The sequence below is a fragment of the Macrobrachium rosenbergii genome, chromosome 4, assembly GCF_040412425.1.
Source record: "Macrobrachium rosenbergii isolate ZJJX-2024 chromosome 4, ASM4041242v1, whole genome shotgun sequence".
In the NCBI taxonomy this organism is placed as follows: domain Eukaryota; kingdom Metazoa; phylum Arthropoda; class Malacostraca; order Decapoda; family Palaemonidae; genus Macrobrachium; species Macrobrachium rosenbergii.
The window spans coordinates 51,594,364-51,614,122 of NC_089744.1; the positions used below are offsets into that span (position 1 = coordinate 51,594,364).

Here is a 19,759-nt window from a genome sequence, read left to right on the forward strand (position 1 = left end):
TAAATGATTGAATATTACTAGAATGTAAGAGTTTTAGATTATTATTGCATTTTTCGACCATTTCGGTCCAGTCAAAGTTGACCGAAGGTTTAAATTTTGGCATAATGAGGGCATTTTCAATCCAAACATAGAAATAAGTGTCTTCCTGGAGTTGATCAAATTATGTGTTAGTGATACTTATTTCATGTTTGAGGGACAAGTATACAAACAGAAATATGGAGTAGCTATGGGGTCCTCATTATCACCAATACTTGCTAATATATATATGGAATATTTTGAGACTAATCTAGTTCCTAATATTAATGTCCCTAACTTGAAATTGAAAGGTTGGTGGAGATATGTGGATGATATTTTTGCCATTCTGCAGGGTGATGAAAGTGAAATAGAAACTTTTCTAGACGAACTCAATAGTTTTGATAACAATATCCAATTCACTGTAGAAAAAAGTAACGATAATAAACTGCCCTTTCTGAGTCCAGCCCCGTGTCAGCCGGTGAAATTCCATTCATGCACGAATTTCTAGGTATAAATTGCTAGATATACCAGAGAAAAAAGAGCTTTCAGGAATGCTGGGGTTACTACCCCCAGATCGAGAGTCTTCTCCAAGGAAGACGTCGGTATAGCCAAGTGTGAGTGAAAGGATCACAACCACGGAGCTACACTCGAAAGATATCCCTGTGTTAAAACCCCCGGCAGAGAGCGGTGAGCCGTTACAGCTCCCACACACCGACGCCCGCCAGGCCGGCGATACCAGTGCCACCTACTTCATTCCATTTTCTAGCATGTGACTTGCTTCCAGCAGAATTTTGTGCTTGTGCTTTTTCGGGATATATTCAACTGTTTCAACATGTCTTCGAGCAGTTTCACCATCTCTAAGTTAAGTACCATCTTATTGTGGGGTTTTTTCGATAAACTTGGCTGAAATTGTCTCCTTTTTCACAATTATGAGATCTTTGTTATGACGCCACGGCGTCCCCTACCAGCCATGTCGACCGCGAGGCGACCCCCTCAGTTTTTTCTGTCGGGGTTGTCTCCTTGTCGTTATATTTTTATCTGTTCCCCGGTTCTCCTCCTGGCGGGTTTCTAATTGTGGCCCCCTTTTTGAGTCTTATTAGATTTTTGATAGACCTATACGAGTCCCTGTTAGGTTCCCGTCATTTAATTTATTTTTAGGTCTCCCCAGGCTGAGTTCCTAGTTGGTATTAACTTAATATTAAGATTATATTTTATTATTCTTGGCGTTGGTGCTCTTATATATTTTATTATTTTGTTACCACTTCGAGGTAGCGGCAGCCTTAGGTCTAGCCGCTTCTCCGAGGTAGGCTACGCACCTCGCATGAGCACATTATTCTTAGAATTATTCTTAGAATTATTCTTATGTTTATTGTGTGATGGTTTTATATATGTGTGGGTCTTTTTCCCTTGCCTATCACATTAGGCTCGTATTGCTTCCTGTCCTCTCGCCCTTATAGGCTAGGTGTGGAGTGGTCCATCGGGTCGAGGGAGTTTTGTTGCTGTTTCCTCTGTGGTCGTTTTGGGGGTGGCAGAGTGAGCCCCTTTGTTCTCCCCCTTCTTTTCGAAGGAGTAGAGTTCATTGGATGTGTCTCCTCTAGGCTAGTCCCCTTTTTGCCCCCCCTCTTTCGGTCCCGGTTGGTTCTCGGCACAAAATTTCTCTCCCTGTTTTACCTTCCTCCACCCTTCCCTTGCCCTCCTTCCGTTAGCCTAGGCTAGGCCTAGTTCGGATATTCATTTAGGCTTTGCCTAGTCAGGAGTTGAGGCGTTGAGTCTTGGTCCCATCCTTCCCTAGGAGTAGGCTAGTGCCCTACCAAGTTTTATTATATTCTTGGCGCGGGCGTGTGTTTGCAGTTGAGCGGGTGAATCATTTTCCCTTGTCTCCTGTTTTCACTCTCGTAGCCTACTCCTCTTCCCTACCCCACCACCCCCCCCTCCCCTACCAGCTCTTGCTCTTCTTGTGCGGGTGACGCTAGATGGCGTTTTCTCCGAGTTGGGGACTTCCTCTGGTGGAGAGATTCGCTCCCTCCCAGAACCAGCCCCAGGCAGCGCTGTGTTTGTTTTGATGTTTCGTTTACTCGCTCCGATTCGAGCGGTTTCAAACATTCTCTCCCACATCTTTATTACTCTCCGTCGGGTTTCTTGGTTGGGTTGTTGACACCTGCTCCGGCTTATGTTATGTACTAGGCCTGTCATGACGAGCATCTCACCCACCTTGTTTCACTGGCAGGGAGGTCCGAGAGACGGGGAGAGTACGAGATAGACGGATCCCTCCGGTCCCCGGAGTGGATTTCTCATTTTTACCATCACTCGTATATTTTATTATTTGAATATTATATATATATATATGTTATCTAGCGGAGTGAGCATCTCACTCCGCCACTACATTTATTTTATATGTTTATTGAGTCCGGTGCTCCACCCTGGGGTTCCGCCGTCTTTTTTGCTGGCAGCCCTTGTGGTGGGTCCCTGTTGTCTCAAACCTTTCATTCCGCCGGAGTATTCCGGGGACTGGAAGTACCTTACCTCCCACTCTGTTTAATTTGGAGCTTGGTGGCCTAGTCCTTGACGAGGGGTTTCCTATCCACCGGAGCATTCCGGTTGTAAGCTGAAATACCCTGGCCTTCCAGCTTTAGGTTACTTAGGGTGGTAGGTTCATGTACTTTTTACACTTACAGACTGTTCGTTGTGAGGAGCCGGGGTGCACTGCTTCGTTGCAGCAGCCATATGGACAAGTAGTGTGCCGGACCCACGCTGGTTGTGCGGTCCGGTTAGATGACCTGATTGTCTGGCACCCCGACAGCTGTGAGGTTTGCTTCGCTTTGTGTGCGGGCATCCAGGACGAGTCGGTAAGATATAGTTTTTTCTCATTACGCTCCTCATATCGAAATAGTGTTTATATGGTTCTCGAACCATCCTTTCATTCAACCCTAATTGTCTGTTCTCTTACAGGCGGACGAGTCCTCCAAGAAAACTTCTCTCGAGTCTCTCCGCGCCTGGGTGGCTGGGTTCGGGAGGAACGTTCCGGTCGGGAAGCCTTATGTCCTCGACGCCAAAGTTGAGGGACCTGCTCTACCCAGCGCGCCCGGTGGCGGCTGCAGTGCCGGAAGAACTTGCACCCCATCATCCAGCAGATCCGGGATGCGACCCAGCCACCCCAAGAGGACATCCTGTACGCGGAGGTTTCGGAGGACGTCGCCGCGTTAGACTTGGACCTGGAGCCCATGAATACAGAACAGGACCAGGTGGTAAGTAGCGAGGTAAGTGAGGTTGCGGGCGGGATGATTTTGACTCCCCAGCTTCATCTATATCTTCCTTTACAGGTTTGGTAAAGTCTTCCACTTTGGGTGACAGGGCTCCATCAGCTGTCCCCAAGCTGAAGTTGAAGACTTCATGGAAGGCGAAGGGCTTTAAGTCCTCATCTTCCAGGAAAGCCTTGCCTTTCCCCCCGTCGAAGGCTAAGGTCTCAGCACCTGTAGCCTCCGGGAGCAAACCTGGTTCCTCCGGCAAAGGCGCGAGTAAGAGGGCATCAAAGCCAAGCCCTCCTCGCCAGCCTGCCTTTGATCCGGAGGCGTTTGCTAACCAACTTTTCGAGAGGTTCTCGGCGGAGGTCGAGTCAAAATTTACGCAGATTTCGGAAAAGCTTACCAGCCATGACAATATACTGGCGGGGATGGCTCGCTCTGGCGGAGCCGAACCACAGTATTCCATTCCGGACACGGCGGATCTCCCTCCCTTTGACGTCGGGAACCCTTGGCGTTTCGCCCTCCGTGCTATCCAACACGAGGGCACTTTAACTGTAGAAGGTCTTGGCACGAGGCGGTTGGAAGAACTTGAGTTCTTTCCCGCCGATCTCTTGCCCCCTTACCCAGGCTTTGTTAGGCTGACGGAGGAAGCCTGGGTACGCTCAGACAAGGTTCCTAGAGAGACAGTGATCTTCCCTAGGGACCAAGCTCAGTCGGCTCTCCTGCGCACTCTGACGGAGTGGCAGGCAGATAATACCAAACTGACACCTTTCAAGGGCAACTTTACAATGTTTCGCCTGGGTGACAGGTTGCCGACTCCCCTTGCTTGAACAAAGTCGCTCTGGCTACGGACCGAGCGTGCTTTGATGGCAATCCTTTGCCTCAGCTGAGAGAGACAGACTCCACATCCCTGGTATTCCCAGGGGTGATGAGTTCTGGGTTGACGCTCCGTCCACCTTTACTGTGGGAAAGCTGGACGCTTTCTGTGCGTCAACGCAATTTCAGTGAACAGCTTCCCAAGCTACCGGAAGCCCTGCTGAAGGCGGAGTTTGAGGCCGGACTAAGCTAGCCGGTCATTGAACTCCCGTCTGCCTCACAGAAGCGACTGCCGTCTCCTGTGCAGACGAGCCCTTCTTCCAGGTCTTGGCTAAATCCCTATTGGCAGGATTTCAGTCGGACCTGTTTGATTTCATGATGGCCAGGCTCGAATGTAGGAAATTCATCTTTGCTGATGCCACCATTCGTCACGAGCCTAACAAGCTCATGAAGAGCTCGATCTGGGCCCTAACCTCTTCCTTGAAGAAGAGGTTACCAGTGTACTCAGGAGGCTACAAGAGCCAACCAGAGTCTGCGCTCTCGCTGGGGCATCTCAGCCTATAAGCGGAAGACCCCAGAATCTGGCGGCCCCCAGACGAAAGGAGGCAAGCGGTTCAGGAGACACAAGAGACCCCATCATCAGGCGGTAGTCCAGGCTGTCCCGGTCTCGGCAGTGGCACAGCCCTCCACCTCCAAGGCCCATCCCCAACAATATGTGCTGGTTCAACCAGCCCATTCCCTGCTGCACCCTCTTATGTTGCTTCGCCAACATACAACCCAACCTATGAGGGCCATGGATTCTTTCACGGCCTTAATAGGAGCGCAAGGGGGAAGAGGTCGGGCCCTATTTTACAGAGGCAAGTCCAACACCACCCCAAGAGGTAAAACCTGGACGTGGTAGAGGGAACAAACCCGCTCCCTCCCACTGAGAACAAACAGGTAGGTGGTCACCTGTATTGGTTCAGAGACCAGTGGTCCTTCAGCCCTTGGGCACACAGCATTGTGTCCAAAGGTTTAGGATGGAGCTGGACCAAAGACCCTCCTCCTCTGATCAGGTTTTACCAGCCACCCTCAAGAGTCCTACAGGACTATGTGGCGGAATTGCTCAACAAGCGAGCAATAAAGAAAGTAAGGCACCTAAAGTTTCAAGGCAGGTTATTCACTGTTCCCAAGAAAGACTCCGATCAGCAAAGAGTGATCCTGGATCTGTCGCGTCTAAATCTTTACATAAAATGCGACAAATTTCGATGCTTACGGTAGCACAGGTACGGACTCTACTTCCGCGTGGAGCCGTCACCACCTCTATCGATCTTTCAGACGCTTACTATCACGTCCCGGTTGCGCTGGAGCTTCTCTCCGTTCCTGGGTTTCAGACTCGGGAATCAAGCCTACTCCTTCAGGGTCATGCTTTTCGGTCTAAACATTGCACCCAGGATATTTACAAAGCTGGCGGACACGGTAGTTCAGCAACTCCGGTCCCGAGGGATATCCTCAGCAGCGTACCTGGACGATTGGATAATTTGGGGGCCCAACAGTTCTAGAATGTCGGAAGGCCACGCCACGGTCATCAACTTCCTGGAGTCGTTAGGTTTTCAGCTGAACAGAGAGAAGTCCCGCCTGACTCGGAGTCCCGGTTTTAGTGGCTGGGTCTCCAGTGGGATCTGTCCTTACACGTTATCCCTCCCGCCTCCCAAGCGGAAGGAGATAGCGTCCCTTACCAGGAAATTTCTGAAAAACAAATCAGCATCCCACCGGACCCAAGAAAGAATCCTTGGGTCTCTTCAATTTGCCTCAGTGACGGACCTGCTCTTAAAAGCAAAATTAAAAGACATAAACAGAGTGTGGCGGAGTCGAGCCAATGTCAAGCTCAGAGACAAGGTCTCCTCCATTCCCCGGATTTTAAAGGCGAGACTGCGGCCTTGGTCCACAGTCAGTGGCCTGTCCAAGACAGTTCCGCTCCAGTTTCCCCCTCCGGCGCTAGTAGTTCACACGGACGCTTCATTAAGCGGCTGGGGAGGGTATTCGCCAAAACAAAAAGTACAAGGGACGTGGTCCACAATGTTTCAGCAGTTCCATATAAACACCCTGGAAGCTATGGCGGTATTTCTAACCCTAAAGAAAATCCGCCCCCCCAGCCGGATTCATATCAGACTGGTATTGGACAGCGCAGTGGTAGTTCATTGCATCAACAGGGGCGGCTCCAAATCAGGTCGAGTGAACCAGGTTATGGTTGCCATTTTCTCCCTGGCAAACAAGCACAGCTGGCATCTGTCAGCCACCCACCTAGCGGGGGTACGGAACGTGGTGGCGGATTCCCTGTCCAGAACTACTCCGTTGGAGACGGAGTGGTCTCTGGATGGAGAATCATTCAATTGGATTTGCCACCGGGTTCCGGGTCTCCAAGTGGATCTGTTCGCGACGGAGAGCAACTTCAAGCTTCCTGTTATGTGGCTCCAACCTGGACCCTCAGGTGTACGCCACGGACGCAATGACGATAGATTGGAACAATTGGGAGAAGATTTATCTGTTTCCCCCAATAAACTTGCTGTTGAAAGTATTACACAAACTCAGGACATTCAAAGGTCAACCATCCCTGGTAGCCCCGTATTGGCCGAAGAGCAATTGGTTCCTCTTCTTCAGGAACTGGGGTTGCTGAAGTCTTCGGATTCCCAAGCCCAAACTGACCCAAACAGTACAAACCAAGACTGTGTCAGCTTCCTCAAGAATTCAGAATGCCCTAGTTTTATGGACTTTATAAAGTTCGCAGCTCAAAAGGAGCAAACATTGACCCGTTAACACTCTGTTTTTAGAATCAGACAAGAGAGATTCTACTCTCAGACAATATGACTCAGCAGTCAAAAATTGGCCTCCTTTTGAAGACATCTGAAGCCCAAACCATGACGACTAACCTAGCAGTTACCTTCTTTAGATCATTGTTTTGAAAAAGGCCTTGCCCCAGCCACTATTACCACAGCTAAGTCAGCCCTGAAGAAGGTATTCTTATATGGTTTTAAAATTGACCTTACAGATTCCTACTTTTCATCTATTCCTAGAGCATGTGCTCGTCTGAGACCCGTATCACACCCACAGTCTGTTACGTGGTTCCTCAATGATGTTCTAAAGTTAGCATCTGAGATTGACAACTATCAATGCACTTATTTGGATCTGTTAAGGAAAACTTTATTTCTGATTAGCTTGGCTTCAGGTGCCAGAATCTCAGAGCTATCGGCTCTCGCTAGAGGTGATGATTTTGTTAATTTCCTCCCGACCGGAGAAGCCCTCCTTTCTCCTGATCCTAGATTTTTAGCTAAAAATGAGGACCCTCAAGACAGGTGGTCTCCTTGGAAGGTGGTGCCCCTTCCACAAGACCAGTCTTTATGCCCAGTTTATACCTTAAAGTCTTACCTTTTAAGAACTCCACAGTGTAAGTCGGGCCCTCTTTTTATCAGGGAGAAAGGTGGTACTCTATCGTTAAATGCAATTAGACAACAAATTTTGTATTTCATTAAACAAGCTAACCCGGATTCAGTTCCTAAGGTTTATGATATTCGAGCAGTAGCTACTTCCACTAATTACTTTCATAATATGGATTTCTCAGAACTTAACAAATACACGGGTTGGAAATCACCTCTAGTGTTTAAACGCCACTATTTAAAATCACTCAAGCCCTGAAATTTTCTACAGTAGCTGTGGGGAGTGTCATTTCCCCATCTTAATTAGCCATCATCCTTTATCCTTCCCTAACCCCGCCCGCCTGCCTCATTTACTTCTCTGCTTGCCCTTCTGGTTGATCATGCCTCACTGCCTGCTCCTCATATTGATATTATTATTGTCTCTGTTATGATTGGAAACTGTAATTTGACATGTTATGATTATGGATTGTCTTTGGGGTACTGGTTTTTATTTTATCCATATATATATATATATATATATTTTATATTTTATATATATATATATATATATATATATATATATATATATATATATATATATATATATATATATATATATATATATATATATATATATATATATATATATATATATATATACATACATATATATATATATATATATATATATATATATATATATATATATATATATATATATATATATATATATATATATATATATATATATATATATATATATATATATATATATATATATATATATATATATATATATATATATACATATATACATATATAAATATATAATATATATATATATATATATATATATATATATATACATATATACATATATACATATATAAATATATATATATATATATATATATATATATATATATATATATATATATATATATATATATATATATATATATATATATATATATATATATAGTATTTTGATGTATTTCCTGCCATGTTGTTGGCTATGTCAACTTCTACCCTAATGTTAAGGTTGTTTACTGTACTTTTCGATTTAATATTCAATTTTTCATGTGAGAGATATCCTTATTAAAACCATTTTCATAGCTTGTGTTTTTTTCTTCAGGTTACCTTGTTTCCTCGTAGTTAGCAGTCTTGGCATGATTCTCTATCACTATTTCACCGGCTGACACGCGGCTGGACTCGGAAAAGGGATTTTGACAAAGGAAAAATCTATTTCTGAGGAAGGCCCCGTGTCACCCCGTGACCCTCCCAGAAGTAGCTTCTGCTCCCCACCTACTTGCACATGCTAAGCCTGGGGGTGGTGCTAGCCTGGAATGAAGTAGGTGGCGCTGGTATCGCCGGCCTGGCGGGCGTCGGTGTGTGGGAGCTGTAACGGCTCACCGCTCTCTGCCGGGGGTTTTAACATAGGGATATCTTTCGAGTGTAGCTCCGTGGTTGTGATCCTTTCACTCACCCTTGGTTATACCGACGTCTTCCTTGGAGAAGATTTCGATCTGGGGTAGTAACCCCAGCATTCCTGAAAGCTCTTTTTTCTCTGGTATATCTAGCAATTTATACCTAGAAATTCGTGCATCATGAATGGAATTTCACCGGGTGACACAGGGCCTTCCTCAGAAATAGATTTTTCCTTTGTCAAAATCCCTTTTTTAGACATCTTGATAGAAAGGAAAGAAATAGAATATGAATTCAGCACATATAGAAAGCCCACACACACACAAACTCGTATAGTCATTTCTTCTTTTTTCACAGTCATGATATAAAAATGGGTGTTCTAACAGGTTTATTTCTTAGGGCAATGAGAACGTGTGACCCTTGTAAGATAGATAAAGAAATAAATTACATTGATAAAAGCTTTGATACATTAGCATACCCGGAATGGTTTGGAAAAAGGGCACTCAACAAAGCTAGGAGGATTTTTTTTACAGGGAAAATGCAGAGAGTACATGGAATACAGAAAACAAGAAAATAGTTTTCCTCCCTTATATGCCTAAAGTGAAACAAATTACATCAAAAATGAAAGAAACCAAATATAAATTTGTGTATACCTTTGACAACACCGTAAAAAACAAAGTATGTAAAAATAAATTGGAAGGAGAAGATAGTAATGCAGATGATGTAGGGGGGAGTATACATAATTAATTGCAACAATTGTGGAGACAAATATGTGGGTGAAACAGGTAGGGGAATAAGGACCTTATATGCCTAAAGTGAAACAAATTACATCAAAAATGAAAGAAACCAAATATAAATTTGTGTATACCTTTGACAACACCGTAAAAAACAAAGTATGTAAAAATAAATTGGAAGGAGAAGATAGTAATGCAGATGATGTAGGGGGGAGTATACATAATTAATTGCAACAATTGTGGAGACAAATATGTGGGTGAAACAGGTAGGGGAATAAGGACTAGAATCCAAGAGCACAGGAGGGCAGTACAACTCAACTCACAGGGAAGTGCTATAGCTAGGCATTGTTGGGAAAAGGACCATAGGATGGATTTTAAAAACAGTAGGCTTATATACAAAAGCAATAACATCAGTCATAGGAGGGTAGTGGAAGGGGCACTCATCAGACAGATTAAAGTGTTAGAAGGAAACAAAGGTTTTACCTCAGAAGATCCCATAAGCCGATCTTTAATATTAAAAGAAGCTAAGATCGACCCTTCTGACCTGGAGGGTAGATCTCCTGCCCAACAGACCAATGGTGACTACTCACATACCACAAGGATTAATACCACTGACCATCAGATCAGGATATCAGACCGACAGGAGGAGATTAACAACTCTCAAGAGAATGGAAACCAGGACAGCCATCATATAAATGACAGCACAGGGAGAAGTAGTTCTAGAAGATTGCTGGTCCTTGAACCAGCCTGATTACCTCAAATCTTGAAAAAGGGTCACAGTTAGGACCTGAAAGTACTCGAGATCAAAAGTAATATGTAAATATTTACCAGTAAAAAGTTATACACAAGAATCTTGTGGGTTTCTCTTTCCATTCTTTGTATTAACATTCTTTATAGTACAAATCTGGTGGTAGTATTACAGTACAGTGGGTCCTCACTAGATCGCAGCTTCAGTTAATCTCAGGTTTTTCTGTGAAACTTATTTCCCAATATATTGAGGAAAATTCACTAATTAGTGAATTTTTTCGCAGAGCAATATTCACTAATTACAGGTAGTCCCTGGTTAACGGCGGTCCGGTTTTACGGGGCTTGTCTAGCGTTGAAAATTGGCAATTTTCGGTGCCGAAAATCGCCGATTTCCGGTTATCGGCACTGATAATTGGGTATTGGCGCCGATACATACCTAACAGAGGTGCCAATAACTGAAAATCGGCACTTTTTGCCACCAATAAGCCCTGAAAATCACCGATGTTTGATTAGCGGCGATTTTCGGTTATCATCACGCCCTCAGAACGGAACCCCCGCCGATAACCGGGGACTGCCTGTACTGTATTTTCATTTTATTTTCATGACTAAATACATTTTTTATGATAAAAAAATTATTTTCTAATTTTCAAATATTAAAATTAATGTAAACAGCTCAATATCTATAAAATGCTAAATTAAAATCCTGCAAAATCACAAAACTAACCAGTGTTCATAAACCTACCTACCTCTCTCTCTCTCTCTCTCTCTCTCTCTCTCTCTCTCTCTCTCTCTCTCTCTCTCTCTTTTAATAAAAAAACAGCAAAATATCAATAAAATGCTATTTAACTTACAGAATCCATCTACAGTATACTGTATTATATTGGTATATTATCTTTGTAATGTGTATAAAAAAAATCAAGCGTCCCGACATTTGTAATTGTTTTTACTGTAGGTATGTTGCTATATTTTTTCTTTGATTTACCGAACCATACTTCTTTACAAGTTTAGTTGACTCTACTATTATCACACACATTATAACAGTGCACAAAAGAATATTTTATCACTGTAGGTGTTTCATCTCTAATCACTGTAAAAGTATTCAAAATCTGTAAAAGTATTCAAAATCTGAATTTCATATGTAAGAAACTCTCTCTCTCTCTCTCTCTCTCTCTCTCTCTCTCTCTCTCTCTCTCTCTCTCTCTCTCTCTCTCTCTCTCTCTCTCAGCAACTAAAAAAAAATTATTTTCCTGATTCTTTCGGTAGTAGTGAGCCTCAGTCAGCTGATTCTCAGAACGTAAACATTACAATGATAACAGATCGGTATAATAAAGTATAAATAAATTCTGTAAGTGAAATAACGTTTTATTGATATTTTGCTGTGTTTACATTAATATTAATATTTGAAAATTAGCAAATCATTGTAACAAGTACATACACAAGAGAATGTTTTATCACTGTTGGTTGCATTTATAATTTTTTTTCAATGCATATTTAAATATTTAAGTACTGTAAAGTACAGGTTGACCATCACTAATCCGGCAATCAGTAGTCCGGAACAATCAGTAATCCAGCACAAATTTCAGCTAGAGTAATTTCTAATGTTTCCGCACTAATTTTCAAATTTCCCGGGTCGCTGCTCTAACTCGCTCGCCGGCCTCTTCGATTTGGTGGCGCAGTGTGCAGCGTCAACAAACTGGTAGCCTAGCCTACATTATACTGAACTCTATTCACATATTAACAGTATTATACAAACATCAACATAACGAATGTGCATCTTTTTCATGGATCTTTTAAAAAGTTATGCTTTACTACATTGTTTCCAATTGCGTATATTCTCATATTGCTTTTGTATTATAAATTGCGATCAATGTTTTGTTTTGGGAATCAACATCGCGGTGTTTATTTCGCCGCATTTAACTAAGTTCAAAGTGCTTTTCTTGCTTCTAGTTAGCGTAAATGAATATGGATACTTTATTTATTTGGGACAAGGATATTTTTCGTTATACGAAGTGTTTTTAAGTCGAAATATAACTTAAATATGTCTCATTGTGAAATTAATTTAGCTATTTTTTTTGTTATTATATGACGTTCGCGGGAATCGCGGCTGGCCGTTTTGGGGGCATGTTTGTTTTGCGTAAAATAAATAAAGATTCCGGTCGCTATTTTCTCTTGATTTCATCATAATACAAGCTTTACGTATTTATCTTTTATCGGCGTGAAAACAGTGGTAATTTGTATTCTTTCATGCCCAGTAGTTTTGATTAAAATACGTTCTCTCCAGTTTTATTTACGGTCGTGTTTCATCCATGTTGCCGATGCACGATAATTTATAGTCATTAGTGATGTGTTGGTATTTATAACACATACTACAATTCTTCGTTCTTACCTGCAAGGTAAATATGATGTATTTAGTATTTGAGGTTTGATCCCATTCTCGTCGCAGATGTCCGAAGATGAAGGGCGATAATAAAGCTATATCTTTCAGCTCGTGTTTATTCTCTGCTACATTTGAGAAGAAGGCGGTAACAGATGTATACAAAATACAAAAAGCATATACAATGGAATCATAACAGACATATGAGCATCGGAGCTCGATACACAATAAGGAATCATATTCTACATACATGAGGTAGAACTCATAGGATCGAAGCCTATGTGTCGGATTCGATACTAACACAATAATAACTGATTACACTTATACTCTATAGCATTACGCAACATCTAGCTGCAGCTTTTGAACTGAACTTTCTACGGACGGCGTTATATAACAAGTCTTGCAATTTACGTTAAGACATACATGACAGTCTCCTCCCCCTTTACATGTGCCTAAGAAACAGAACTGTTTCTCAACACTTACAAATCTAATCTTTCAGGAGGTTTTCCTCTACTCATTCGGTTAGGAGTCCTGGAGATGTGTCCTGAGCTGTTTGCGAGATTTTCCTCTATATTTACAGTTGGAGGTTCAACGTCTTGGTGAGCAGTTAGCACATCTGTGTTGTTTAAGTTTGAGGTATTTGAAACTTGTACTTCTGTATTATTTGTACTGAATGACTGCAACTGATCAACATGACGTTTTACAATCTTTCCACTGACATTAACATCATAATGTAAATTTCCTATCTTCCTGACAATTTCTCCTTGCACCCATTTTTCTGGTGTATTGTATGACCTTACCATGACATAACTTGAAGGAGTGAAATGTCTTACCTCTGGAAGTTTTTTTACTTGATCATACCCTTTCTGTTCTAACTGACTCTGCAAGCTAGGATACATAAGATCTAACTTACTCCTGATCCTCCTCCCCATCAACAAAAAAGACGGTGTTATACCCGTAGTACTGTGTACGGTTGTTCTATAGGATAAGAGAAACTTTGCAATATGAGATGTTACATTACCAGAGTTTGCTTGTCTACACTTCATATTATGTTTGAAGGTTTGGACAAATCTTTCTGCCTCACCATTCGTGGATGGATGGTAAGTTGCTGATAATGTATGTTGTATACCATTCACATTCAGAAATTCTTTAAACTCCTGTGAAGTAAACTGTGGACCATTGTCTGACACTTCTTTCTGGCAAACCATGCGTTGCAAAGATTTGCATGAGTGATTTTATAGTTACTACCGATGATGTTGTTTGCATTGGTATAACTTCTGGCCACTTACTATATGCATCTACTAATATCAAATATGAGTATCCTAAAAATGGACCTGCAAAATCTATATGCACACGTTGCCATGGGTATCGGGGTAATTCCCATGGATGCATTCTTGTTTGTTTAGGATTATTTTGTTGCAATGCACAATTCATACACTTTTTCACCAAACTTTCAATGTCCCTATCCACACCTGGCCACCAAACATAAGTTCTAGCAATTGACTTGGATCTCACTATACCTTGGTGGTCTGCGTGTATTTCTGATAAAACCCTACTTCTTAGTGCATTTGGAATCACTACTCTTGATCCTCTCAGGATACAATCTTGTGTGACACTCAATTCATTCCAAATCTCCTTGTATGGTTTACAATTGACATCATCTGCACAAATATCTCTGCCAGTTGTTAGACTCTGTACTACTTTCACGAGTACTGGGTCTTTTTTTGTACCTTGTGCTATTTCCTTAGCTGTAACAGGTAAATTATATGCAGAAATTAAAAGAATACTTTCATCATGTTCTTCTGGTGCCTTGTCCACAGGCAATCTCGACAACGCGTCTGCATTACCCATCTTTGATGTTGGTCTATACTCTATGTTATAGTCATATGCAGCTAATATTATTGCCCAACGTTGTAGTCTTGCAGCTACTAACGCAGGTAAGCTTGCTTTTGGACCCAAAATCATCAACAACGGTTTGTGGTCTGTAACTAACGTGAACTTTTTCCTGCCATAGAGATACATATGAAACTTCTTTACTCCATACACTAGTGCTAATGCTTCCTTTTCAATTTGTGAGTAGTTTCTTTCTGCTTTGTTTAATACTCTAGAGGCAAAAGCAATTGGTTTTTCTGTACCATCTGGCATTACATGTGCTAGTACTGCACCTAAACCTATGTTTGAGGCATCACAAACCAACTTTACTGGCAAATCCATTTGATAATGTACTAGGAATGTGGGTGAAGTCACTTCTGTTTTGATTCTTTCAAAGGATTTTTGACATTCCTTTGTCCAATTCCATTTAACATCCTTATTCAGCATATTATATAATGGGTGTGCAATTGTTGCTAAGTTCTGAATGAAATTTCCATAAAACATTACTAAACCTAAAAATGACTGCAATTCCTTTACATTTTCTGGTACCTTTGCTGACTGTACTGCATTTACCTTATCTTTTGTCTTGTGAATACCTTTACCATTTACAATAAAACCCAAATATTCTACTAAGTCAACTTCTAAAATACATTTACTCTTGTTGACTTTGATATTATGTTCCTTTAGTTTCTTTAGAACTGCACGTAACCTTTCTCTATGCTCTTTCTTGTTTTTACCAGCTACTAGTATGTCATCAATGAAAATGAATACTCCCGACATACCTGCAAATATTTTGTCCATTGTTTGTTGCCATATAGCTGGACTGCTAGCGACTCCATATGGAAGTCTTTTTGGACGATACAGCCCTAAATGTGTTTTTACAGTACATAACTTTTGGGAATTTTCATCCATAGAAAGCTGTTGAAATGCCTGTCTTAGATCTACATTAGAAAATACAGAGCATCCTGACAAAGTTGCGAACATATCTTTGGGATTTGGCAATGGATGTTGAGCTACTTGCAGTTGTGGATTTAGTGTTACCTTGTAATCTCCACATAATCTAACTTGACCATTGTCCTTAACAATCGGAACTAATGGTGTAGCCCAATCTGAATAATCAACCTTTTCCCATGAACCTTCGTTTTCTAACCTTCTAATTTCAGTTTCCACAGCTGTTTTCAATGCATATGGAACTGGTCTTGGAGCAAAAATCTTGGAGTGGCATTCTCCTTCAAAACTAAGACTGCTTGTGCATTCTTTACTGTACCTACTCTGTCTTCAAAGACTTCTTTATAATCTGTTAGAAGATTAGTTATTGAAATTTCTTCTGTTGGTTCTTGTTTTGTACCTGTAATCCTTAGAATACTAGGCCAGTCTAATTTGATACATCTTAACCAATCTAGACCCAATAAGGTTTGTCCTTTACCTTTGACTACTGTCAATGGTAACTTGCCTATCTCTTGATTATTATACTGTACTTTCACTTGTGATGAACCTACTACTTCTATGTTTGTACCATTGTAACTTTTGAGAACCTTGTCTGAAGGTCTTATCACTAGGTTAGGTATTGTTTGTGCAACTCTTTCAGAAATTATTGTCACGTCTGCTGCTGTATCTATCTGCATGGGTGTGAGTTTCCCATTTATTTCTATTTGAGCCATAAGACGTTCTTGTGCATCTTTGTTCACAGAATTTATGTGAAATGCAAATTCTTCTACTTCTGTTGTATTATGTACACTGTCTTCATTTGAAGTAGAGCTGTCATTTGAATTCACAGTTCTGTTAATATGTTTAGTGGTCTTTTGCTTGGCAAATTTACACTGACTTGTTAAATGACCACGTCTCTTGCAGTTATTGCATGTCTGACCTGATGCTGGACACTTATCCCAATCATTACTATAATGATCTTGTCTACCACACCTATAGCATGGCTTCTTTTTTGGGTTTTGTGTGCCTATGTGACTCTGATTTTTCTGTGAGTTTGCAGTTGGTTTACCCTTGTTATACTTGGATATACCTGGGCTAGGCTTAACAAATTGATGTGTTTGCCCTTTCTTTGCATGTTGGTAACTCTTTTTATAAGCTACACGATTTACCGGGCTACTGCTGTCATTTTGAGTCTTACCTGCAATGACATTTGATTGATAATTAACCATTTCTAATGCTCTTGCTATTTCCAGAACTTTTTGCAAGGTTAGTTTCTTTACTTGTAGCAATTGCTTTTGTAGCTCTTGTGAGTTACTTCCTTCTATAATTCTCTCTATTAACCTCTCTTCTATATCAACAAATTCACAAGTAGCAGCTAATTTTTTTAACCTTGTCACAAAAGTGTCTATTTTCTCACCTGATTCTTGTGATGCTAGTACAAACTGATGACGCTCAAAGTATTTATTGACTTGAGGAGCAAAATAGTTTGTAAGCCCTTCAATTGTGTCCTCCAATGAACCATTCGTTAGATTCAAAGTTTTGTATACGTCCTGAACTTCCTTACCTGCAGTATGAAGCAATAAAGCCTTCTGCTGCTTTTTATCAAGTTTCCCTATTGCTTCTAGGTAAATTTCAAAACTGCCTATCCACTGTTTCCATCTTGTACCCACTGATTTAGGATCCTCTCCGATACTAAAGCAGTCTAGACTTTTGATATCTATCGGCATGTTTGCTGTTAGGTACTTAAAGTTTTGGTTAGGCTAGGAACTTGGAAGCATTTGTACTTAGGCTAACAATTGATAGTTTGAACCTAGGTTAGGCTATATTAGACTATGTCAAACCTAGTTTATGAATTCCTACTAAATTTGTATCTAGGCTAAACCACCTTATTTTGTTGTTTACTCTTTACAACTCCTACTTGGTACCCTGGTGTAGGCTATATTTGCATAGACCTACTTGAGCTCTTTTAACTCTGAACCAACCTATTTGTCCTTTTGGCGCTCCCGACTTGGCGCAGCGCTGCAAGAATGCTGGCTTGAGTTTGTTGAAGGCATCCAATTGAGATTGTCTTCGACTTAGGGTAGACTCCGTCCGTTAAAGCTAGGCGTTGTCTTGTAGGCTTGAAGGTTAGGCGTAGCGTTGTATGCGTAGGCTAGGCTCCATTTGTCTGCTGCGTTCGTAACTGACTTCGTCGCCACCGATGTGTTGGTATTTATAACACATACTACAATTCTTCGTTCTTACCTGCAAGGTAAATATGATGTATTTAGTATTTGAGGTTTGATCCCATCCTTGTCGCCACTGATGTGTTGGTATTTATAACACATACTACAATTCTTCGTTCTTACCTGCAAGGTAAATATGATGTATTTAGTATTTGAGGTTTGGTCCCATTCTCGTCGCAGATGTCCGAAGATGAAGGGCGATAATAAAGCTATATCTTTCAGCTCGTGTTTATTCTCTGCTACATTTGAGAAGAAGGCGGTAACAGATGTATACAAAATACAAAAAGCATATACAATGGAATCATAACAGACATATGAGCATCGGAGCTCGATACACAATAAGGAGTTATATTCTACATACATGAGGTAGAACTCATAGGATCGAAGCCTATGTGTCGGATTCGATACTAACACAATAATAACTGATTACACTTATACTCTACAGCATTACGCAACATCTAGCTGCAGCTTTGAACTGAACGCGTCTACGGACGGCATTATATAACAAGTCTTGCACTTACGTTAAGACATACATGACAATTAGCAGCTTGAACATTGTTTTCTCAGCTTCAGCTACAACTTGCAGCTTAAAGCTACTGTAGCAGTATATTTCCCTGCCGATCTTTTCTCCAAAGCGAATAAGGGAATAGTGTAAAAAATATATCAGTCCTATTGTACAGTACTTAACGTCATTTGTAACATAACTACAGTAATTGTGTATCACCGTACGATGGTTGAAATACAAGCAAAACAGTTGTTATCCGATACGATTATTAGCAAAACAAGTTTCCCGTTCGGTTGTTCATGGCTGTACGCATTTACGTAAGAGTATAACATTACTAACAATACTTTTATCATTCTCTCTTACTTTTTTAACTAGCAGATGGAATAAAGAGATGGAGGAAAAGAAGTTGGTCTATTGTAAGTTACTCTCTCGCTGCCTGCACGAAATCTAAAAATATTTCCTAAATATTTTCGTATCGGTATTAATTGCTAACCCTATCGTAAACTCAAAATATTGTAAGTCGAATTATCGTAACTCGAGCACTACCTGTATTTGATAATTGTCTTTTCTTTATTAACCAACTTGTGCTGATTTATGTGATATTTTAATTCTAAGATGAGGTGCTTAGTTACTGGGTTTCGTATATTCTAGCCTAATAAATGGCTAATCCGGCAAAATGGCTAATCCGGCACCCTCCAGGTCCCAACGATGCCGGATTAGTGATGGTCAACCTGTATTTAACTACTCATCCCATATCTGTCTACTTGTGAATTCCCAATGTTTCCCCTGTCTGAAAAAAGAAAATGGGACAGCTTCAATACTGATGAGAGAAAATGTTTGTTTAAATGTAGGGGGACTTGAATTTAGTTTTCACACATAGCTGTAATCCATATACTTTTAAGGGTAATGTTGTAAGATGACTTTGAAGGGTAATGTTGTAAGATGACTTTGATATTATATTAAAGGGTTTTAGGATGATAGTTAAAGGTATATATGGTGTTTGAACTATTAAAATGGGCAGTTACAAGCATTTTTAGAGGGGGTCTTTGGTGTTTGACTTATTAAAGCGGGCAGTTATAAGCACTTTTAGATGGGTGTTCCAACTTATCATCGCAGATTTTTGCTTAACGTGGGTGGTTGTGTTCCCTAACCCCTGCGATTACCGCAGACCCACTGTACATGTATAATGGCGTATAATTGCATTATCATGCCATAAGAAAGGTATTCGAGTGTTGGTGGTATGCTTGTGGCATTCAAAAGGGGTATTAATAAGTAATGTGTTTGTGGCAAAAAAATTACTACAGTATTTAGAAACCTCATACCTGAACTAGGAAGTGTAACTGAATTAAAGAATTTGTTTGTGGATATTTAGAGTACAGTAGTTTTCTTTTAATTTCAGGATGAGTCTTTCTTACAGACTTGTATTTATATATTATAATTTTATTATACAAATTTCTATCGTTTACATCTAGTTTATTATTTATA

At 40.8% G+C, this 19,759-nt stretch overlaps 1 protein-coding gene across 2 annotated transcripts in view; it reads left to right on the top strand.

Annotated features, from left to right (window-relative positions):
* Window positions 1-19,759, top strand: part of LOC136834445 (probable RNA-binding protein CG14230) — a 127,062-nt gene that overhangs the window by 89,150 nt on the left and 18,153 nt on the right. The window lies entirely within an intron of this gene.